The following is a 9,283-nucleotide window of genomic DNA, read 5'->3' on the forward strand; positions in this document are numbered from 1 at the left end:
CCTAAACGTAATTCCCTCCTCTTAAAATCTATATCTTTCATTAGGATATCAATTGGGGAATGTTTACAGGGTTGTTGGTCTCTCTCTGTGCATCGAGCTCCATCGGTGATGCCATTATCAATCAATGTATTGGTTGGTCAGTAGGTCGGTGCTTTTATACCGGTTGCTTTCTAATCTCCAACTTAACCTGCTCCCAACCAGGTTAGGTGTTCAGTATAAATTACCACGAGATTTAACCCGGTAACAACCGATGCAACGTTGTGATACAGAACACCCTGGGATGAACCTAAAGTTACCTCAATAACGCCAAATCTTGATATGTAGTACAGGCCTCAGGTGTTTTTGATGATCTCATGTCAATATGTACAATTATGCATAGTATTTCAGCACAATCTAACACTGCATGTAGTCTGATACAAACTACTGTAAAATTAGTTTAGCGTTTTACTGGTCCTGGCATTGGTACATCACTACTATAATGACTCAATGATACACCTTCCTTCAGTGTAGTCGCTCAAACTTACTTACGTATATAACTTGCACATTTTCCACTACTAATGCTTTTGGGGTGAATATATTTGGGATTTGCATGAGTGATTCTAGTGTGATGGAATGAAAAAAATTATAATTATGTATACAATTTAAATGATAGGAAAAAATAAACTTCACATCCGTTTTATTTAGATTGTATTGCCATTTGATCATAAATGTTTTAAACTTTTGACAAATTGCTGTCTTCATCTTTTAATTTTAAAACATCTGGATGACATTTCCTTTGAAATACTGTTCCAGTTGGGCCACGGTCAGGTTTAAGGGATTTTAGACTTGTTAACTTCTTTTTAAATGTTGAATGTATGTATGATAGGAAACATGGGTTGTGAGTTTTTTTTAAGTTTTTTTATTCAAATATCAAGAGTTGATGTTATCCTTAGGTAAAACATAACTTATTGACTATTCTGACCCACATCCCACTCTTTCCAGTACTAATATGTGGTGAAGGGACAAGTTAACACAACTAAACTAATTTTCCACCAACTACAATGTGAAGCTAAACCTCACAAGTACCTGATGTGAGAATCTGAGTATAAAGTTTTTCTGAGGCAATTCAGCCCAAATAAAACTACTGTTTAAGGTTAGATTTTTTCGTTATGCAGTATACAGCTTTGTATGTTTGCTTTGTAAACTTTAGAACATGAAGAGCGATTAAATACCTCTGTCACTCCAGATGTAATGTCCTTTCTCCACATGTGCCTCAACAGAGGACCAAAGTGAAGTTGTGCGACGGTCCTTCATCTGTCACACAGCTGACAGGTTAAGACCTGAATCTGACGCACAGCTTGTTTGTCCCATTGTCTTCACCACATCACGCAGTAATTAGTTAAGTTAAGTTCAATTCCAGGCACAAGCTCTAATCCACCCCGTCGAAGCCTTGTGCATTCTCAATGGCGATGTGAAGTTTTTCCCTCAGCTCCTCAAAAGACTCATAAGGAGGCAGGTCCAGTCGATTGAAGCTTTATGAGGTGAAAGTAAAGACAATGAAGGAATTAAGGAAGAAATCACATCCAAGCAGGGGTCAATGAAAATAATTCTTTGCAGGAATCAACTTTAGCTGGCATTGGGTCATTACCAATTCTTAAACCAATTTATCATCACAACTCCATAACGTTGAGGGACTTTCAGAGATAGATTTTACAAAAGGAATGGGCAAATGTGGTGCAGAAGGGGCAGAAATATCCCAACTTTTCAGTCCCTGGTATGCGTCAAGCTCCAAAAACCCTGGATCCAACACTTACCATAATGCAACCTTTGCATTCACAAGAAAATTTACTTTGACAATTAAAATCAGTGGAGTTCTCCCTTAAAGGGGAACAATGCAGTTTTACCTTAACTGAACAGCTTTGGAGTTATTGGAATTTGTTATATTACTTTTTTGAGTTGAATGTTGGTTTTTGCGTCCCCCCCTAGCGCCTGTGAGCGGTAAAAACACCCTTGCAACTTTTGACTGGCGAGCATGGATGTATTGCTGACGAGTCGCTGGACACAGCATCATGAAGTATTGCATGATATTAGGTCTTGCGATGTAACAAATTCAGGAACCGGCTAACAAGGTAGCGATAGAGTTTTTCACACTATCATCATGGACGAGCCGGCAAAAAAGAAGCAGAAAGCTAGGAAAGCATTTTCGGAGGAACAGAGAAGAAGCAAAGGCAGATTGCTCGACGAGGAATCAGACACAAGTAAACATAGGTGCTGCCAAATATATATTCCAAAGCTGGAGAAACCTGCGAGCAAAAAGCGAAGAAATGACTGTTCTCAAACAACAGAGTTTGACAATGAGGGATATCACTCTCTCAGTGGTAGAGTGGTCGCCTGCCAATCGGAAGGTTTGGGGTTCGATCCCTGGCCCTACAGTCCCATGTCAAAGTGTCCTTGCGCAAGAAACTGAACCCAGAGTTGCCCCCAATGCTGCGCCTTCGGAGTGTAAATGTGTGTGAGTTTATCTGATGAGCAGGTACACCTTGTACAGCAGCCTCGGCCACAGTGTGTGAATGTGTGAATGGTGAATGGTTCCTGTGCTATGTAAAGAACTTTAAGTAGTTGTTAAGACTAGGAAAGGGCTATTTAAGAACAGTCCATTTACATTTACAGAGTGAGAGCTATGACTGTATCCAGCCACTAAAGGGCTTCAACTCACTATGCTTAATTAGATAATATTTTATACAAGCCCTTTTTATTATTACTCATTGATTTATTTATCCATTCATTCATTCATTCATACATTATCACAGCCACACAAACCTTGCTCACATTGTGAGCTAAGATTAAGAAAACAAAGTGTTAATCAGGGCTGATGTACAACTCTACAGTAATAATGCTATTTTCTTTCTCTGAGCCTGACATGAGACAACATCCTCGTGAAGCCCCTGGAGCCCCAAATATATCTTTTTTGAATTTGACATGCACAGATAATTATGAATAATGGATCATGTGCACACAATCAAATGTCATCTATAGAGACCTTCTGGGCTCTAAACATCTGAGTCACATTGCAGTAAAGTGATCAGATTTGTCACTGCTAAACATAGCCAACAAATCAGTGTCAAGTAGAGCAAAAACATTTTTTTTTTTTTTTAAATGTATTTACGAAAAAATCTAAGTGTAGTACTTACCATGTGTGGGCTCGGGGGAGTTTATCACGTGTTCCCCACTGCTCAATAGTGAACAGCTGTGGTCCGTTAGACCCTGGAAATAAAACCATCAAACAAACTGATTTTTTGATTTTAACTGGTATTTATAAAAATAAAAAAGTTCAAGCCACTTGTGATTTGGAGACAAGTGTACAATATTTGATGAGGCAAATACATTCAGTCCATAAGTGGATACTAGAGTGAATTACCTAGACTAATTCATTAAGCAGAAAAAAACACTTTCTAGCATTAATAAAAAGTGTTATCTCACCATAGAGTTCAGCAAAGCCATTCATTGGGACCCTTGATGTTCCTGTCACAAACTGTAAGAGTCTGATTCGCTTTTCTGCATCCATCAACAGAACCGTCTAGAACAACACAAAACAATATACAGATAAATAACTAACACAAAGCTCTTCTTAGAAGGGAGATATAAACTCTGAACGGTCCAGAGCCCAACTTGATGGATCCAGGCATGGAAAGTTGTCTTACTTTCCAAAACCACTGGATAACAACGTGGTTGGAGCAATAGCTGTTCTTGTACTTGGTGTTCTCTCTCCAGTCATTCACATCCACATCGCCAAGACCACACATGAGCAGCTGTGGAGTACAGGTGGACATCCAATTATTCATCTTTCTGGAACGAATCTGTTTAATTTCAGCACATTGAAAAACTTACCTCGAGCTCATTCTCATCAAAGATCTTGATCAGATCTTGAGGTATCAACTCAAAGAATCCCTAAAACAAAAATGATTATTTTTATTCTCACTTTATGCCATTTATACTTTCTACTATTGTATGCTACAAACAATGTATAAAATCGAATGTTAACCTCTTTGAAGGCAGACATCTGTTTCTGTATCCTGTTCACAAACCTCCACTGCATTACCAGACTATGAAACACAAAACAGCAGATTAGCATCAAACCATCATTTTAACACTTTTAAAATGAAGAAAACATTTTTTTTTTTTGCTTACTGGATGTACTCCTTCTTGTTTTCATTAGTGATGACAATCTCTGCCCCACCCTGCTTCAGTTCATGCTGGCGAGTCTGAACAGGTAGAATGGGATACATCATATAAATTAAACAGATAAACCACTTATTAACCACAAATTAAAGGTTGTAGAGGCAAAGACAGCATGTTTGAACGCACCTGTCCAAACAGCTCTTCATCGATGGTGAACCTTAAGTCCAAGTCTTTTGGGTCGTTCTCCAAAATCCACTTCAAGGAGTTGAAATATTCACTGTCCTGAAAATACAACAGAAAAAAATGTATGTCTTCCAGATTATCTGATTTGGGGTGTGCACTCAATTATTTGCAGTGAAAAAATGTGGCACTCACAACAGACTCCATGTCCTGGAGAGTGATGGGCTTCTGCAGCATCATCTTGTAGAAAGGCCGAATGAAGAATGCTTTGAAGGCCAGAAACAAAAAATGTCTGGATCTGTTAGAATCACATAGTTTGCTGTAATCCCTTTGACCTCCCCTCTACCAACATTTACACTTTCAGGTGGAACTCACCATCGAGCAGTTTGCCGTGATAAACGGCCATGCCTGCCACACGGCCGATGAACTTGAAGTAGGACAGGTGGTCCTCATTACATAAACCTGAGTTGGGGTTAATCTGCAGTGTGTAGTTGTCCCTGTAAGACAAATCACAACATTAAGAGGAACTATAAAGAACAAATTTTTCTTAAATCAGCTGTCCTGCTTCCTGCCAAAAGATAATTACAGTTCTTCTATGTCTATTTTTGAATTTCCACTATTAACAATTACAATGCTGTGATTGTATGGGCAATTTTGACTTGAAGTTCGTATTTTTTTATTGATGCTCATCAGAAGTAAATAAGTAGTTATTTCACAATTACAGTTTTCCAGACCACATTGTAAGGTAAAGAAGAATGGGGCCTGATAATGTGTAAACATACATGTACAGTATCTTCCCAACAAGAGAAATCTTACACACAGAGTCAGTGACTTCACAATATGAGAAGTGATGCATTATGTTAATGTCTCTGAGTTAGTATTTCTACATATTAATTTCAGACCTAGAGGTAGAATATCTGTCCTGAATGACTTTCATTTACTGCTCCTTCATACAAGTCAGTGAACCAGTGCATGTTCCTCTAAATGTGTATGGATAGTGCCATACAATTGTGTTTTGGATGTCTGTACTCGTTTAAACACACCATAATGATGTATAAGAACAATAGGAAGATTAAAAAGAGGCAGTGTTTGGACTCACGTGGCAGAATACTCAAACAGTCCATAGTATGGGTTGAACATCTCCTTGGACATGAGGAAGAACCATTCCCTGGCCACGCCACCATAGTCCAGTCCTTTTTCTCCCTCAAATTCCACCCACAGTCTTGCCTTCAGCAGGTCCGCCCTCTTCACTGATAGGATGCGCCGGTACGAGTCCTCCAGCACTGCATTACGTTTCAGTTTCAGCTCAAAGCGGTTTGGGATGTCAGCCTACATAGAAATGTATCGTGTTCATTAAGAAGAAAGTTTGTGATCTATCATATCACCAATAGACCAAGAGGTAATAGAGGAAGTTAAGGAATTTAAATGTGTAGGTATTATTCTGGATTCCCAACTCAAATTCAATAAACACATTAACAAACTCTGTAAGACTATCTGTACAAACCTGAACTGTTTCAGAATGATAGGCATCACATACCTGTCAAGGCAGCTTTACTGTTTTTCATGTCATGATACTCTCTCATCTATCCTACTGTGCTACTGCATGGGGCCAAGCCTCCCAGACAACAGTCAAACCAATCATATCATTTTACAAACAGGCACTGGAAATAATGGATCGGAAACCATCAATGTGGCACCACTGTTTGATTGTACAGAAATACAAGCTTTTAATTTTGATAGCTTTATTGAAGTTCTCTGACTTTTAAATGCGCAAATAATCTAGCTCCAGCCGTACTCTGTCCTTTTATGACTAAAACAAATACTAGGAGAGTGGCCACTAAGGGAGAAGTGGGTGACAACTGCATAGCAGAGGGGCGCAAAACCACTGCAAATGGCTGGGTTCTTGGGGTTTGTGTTGTTACGTGATGTACTGTTATGTGTAATGTGGTCATGAATCTGTGAAATGTTGATGTAATAAATAAGTATACATGTATAAGCTGCAGATTGTGTAACTCACACTATGTAGTTCTCTTTTCTTTATCCTTTTCTCCTCAAGGTTTGTTTCTGCTAGTCATCCACAATGTTACTGCTGCATCGCTTCTTAATTTCCCAAAAAACATTTGGATTATCTTTTTAGAAACCCCTGACCAGGGATTGGGGTTGCAAATTAGCCTATTTATGCTAATTAGCCTTTTATGCAACACATCTACACATATTGTTATTGCTGTGACTGTGACATTATGTATGTAATAATGTGTACTGGATTGTCCCTGACAAGTAAACTAATAATCTAAAATTTAAAATGATCATAAAAATAATCTACGGGTTGAAAAAATACATCATATGTGAAAGTGACAAACTGATATCAGAGGTAAAGGCAACACCAGTCCTTATTAGAATAGTTTTATTAAGTATTTGTAAGGTAGAGGTAGTTGTTAACAATTTCAGTCACAGTTGCTCTTGCTCTAAGAACACTCACCGGTTTCTTCATTTTCTTCCGGAAGTAGTCATACTTCTGTTTATAATCTCTGGAATAAGGCACTGCCTATAATCAACAAAGGACAGTGATCAATGACATACATCTTAACCTGCACTGTGGTCAATGATATATATTTACAGGAAACCTGTAAACTATAAATAACTATTTTTATTGTGTGCTAACATATATATGTTACTGATGAATAATCAATCCAATATATCTATACTCACTGGTCCAGTTATAGCTGAGTTCTGTAATCTGGGATCATCCCATTGTGTGGTCCTGGTGTCTGTAAATATGATACATCAGAAGCCATTCATTAACATGGAAACATATACACTAAGTCCAAGATGTATTCTTAGTATTAAATGTCATACGCACTGTGATCTATGTAGAATATTCTGCCATCACTGTGGACCCTCTCCTCCCAGCCAGGCTACAAAGAAAGACATATATAAGAACATACACATATATATTATATATATATATATATATATATATATATGGGGTAAAATGCATAACAATGCCAGGGAACCACCAATTTGTCAAATAGGCAGTACTTTCAGCTCTGATTATATGTAGCAACATAGGATTTTCTGTAATTGCTGAATTCACCGGCAGAGGGCCAAGATCAGATGGATCGAGTGGAGTCTCTTCCTCGTCTGCACAGGGATCTTTAGCCTGGGATCTTCCTGTTTAGAAAAAAACAAACAGGATGTGTTTTCTTCAAAGAAGAAATACTTAAACAAGAAATGTTCTTTGAGATACTACCGACTAAGTTGCCACCATGAAACACATTTAAAAATAGTTAACTTAGCAATTGGTAACCTTCTGGTTGTGGAAATAAAATAAGCATTGACTGTCTTTTGTATTAGCTCTCTTAGAGCAAGCCCTAGTGGCCATTAAAAGGAACAGGTCCCACTTACGATTAGAGGTAAAAGCACATCTGAAGTCTGCTGCTTCTCACCCAAGTAGTTGTCTAGTGTTGTGGTCGATGAAAAACGGTCTTCCATTGGGAGCACTGCGAACCTCCCAACCAGCTGGCAGGAAGCCAGATGTATGTGTGGCCTCTGGGCTTGGGGTGTGCTGAGGAGATTCCTCTGGGACATGGATGGCAAGGGTGGAGTAAGGCTCTGGGCTACACCTGCCCCACTCTGTGTTGCTGCTGCTGCAGCTGCTGCTAGTGCTACTGGCACCTCTGAGGTTTTCTGTTATATTATACAAAAATATATATGGAGAGGTATGGAGAACTTGGGCTTAAAACTGGCAATGGAGTGTCAGCATACATACATTTACACCTGTCCAGTATCAATAAAAATAAAAAAGAATAAAAGAAAACTGTGTACCTGAATGAGGGGTCGTGTCCATGAAGTGGTTCGGCTGTTGTGTTGACAAAGTAGCGTCTCCCTTTACTGTCTCGCTTCTCTCCCAGCCTGGAGGCAGCCCAGTTGAGGTTGGAATTAGCTATTGAATTACATAAATGAATACAGTGATCAATACTGAAAACCTCAAACTCTTACTGCCTGATTCAGGAAAAATATGACTCACGTTTTTTTAGCTTAGACTTGATATCACAATTCTCTGCCACGATTGTTTTTTCACTAAGTGTAATCTTTGTTGCACATATGAACCATGACAAAACAAAACTAATTGGCAGTACCAAAAATAAATTAATTTTGGCACCTATAGCACACTGCGCATCACCACAAGCCTGAACGAAGAGAAGGGAGAGCATTGCAGCACTCGGGAGTGCTTTAAAACTCACAGAAGAAAGTTTGTGATGCAGTCGTAAAATTAAATGAGAATTGAAGAATAATCATTTGAAAAAAATTAATTACAAAAAATTAAAAGCTATTAAATCTTAAATTTTATAACAATAGCAATGTGCTATATTTGTCAAAATAAAGGGGCGGCTGTGGGTCAGTGGTAGAGTGGTTGCCTGCCAATCCAAGGTTGGTGGTTCGATCGCCTTGGGCAAGACACTGAACCCCGAGTTGCCCCGATGCTGCGCCATCGGAGTGTAAATGTGTGTGAGTGGTTATCTGACGAGCAGGTGGCACCTTGTACGGCAGCCTCGGCCACAGTGTATGAATGCGTGTGATGGTTCCTGTACGATGTAAAAGCGCTTTGAGTTGTTGTAGTCAACTACAAAAGCGCTATATAGAACAGTCCATTTATACAATATTTACATAACGATTAATCGTGCCTACCTCAAACTCAGAAAGTAAACCAAACGTACAGTATAGTAGTATAGTTTTTAGTACCTTGCTAAAAACTATTTTATTTCACACCATAGGAACTGATTCGAAAAAAATAACTGAATCTTGAACGCTGACATCCATCCCTCAAACAGCAACAATCTGATGTAAGACAGGTTTGGCAGAAAGTAGGAGGAGTGATTTCAACAAGGAGTGAAATACTCACCACAGGATTAACAGGATGTTCCTCTCCTGTTGAAGTCTGGGC

At 38.8% G+C, this 9,283-nt stretch overlaps 1 pseudogene; it reads right to left on the minus strand.

Annotated features, from left to right (window-relative positions):
• Positions 1 to 893: 893 nt before the first annotated feature.
• LOC116674469 (E3 ubiquitin-protein ligase NEDD4-like) lies at positions 894 to 9,277 on the minus strand (annotated as a pseudogene).
• Positions 9,278 to 9,283: the final 6 nt, after the last annotated feature.

Source organism: Etheostoma spectabile, unplaced genomic scaffold (assembly GCF_008692095.1).
Source record: "Etheostoma spectabile isolate EspeVRDwgs_2016 unplaced genomic scaffold, UIUC_Espe_1.0 scaffold00000304, whole genome shotgun sequence".
Taxonomy (NCBI): Eukaryota; Metazoa; Chordata; class Actinopteri; order Perciformes; family Percidae; genus Etheostoma; species Etheostoma spectabile.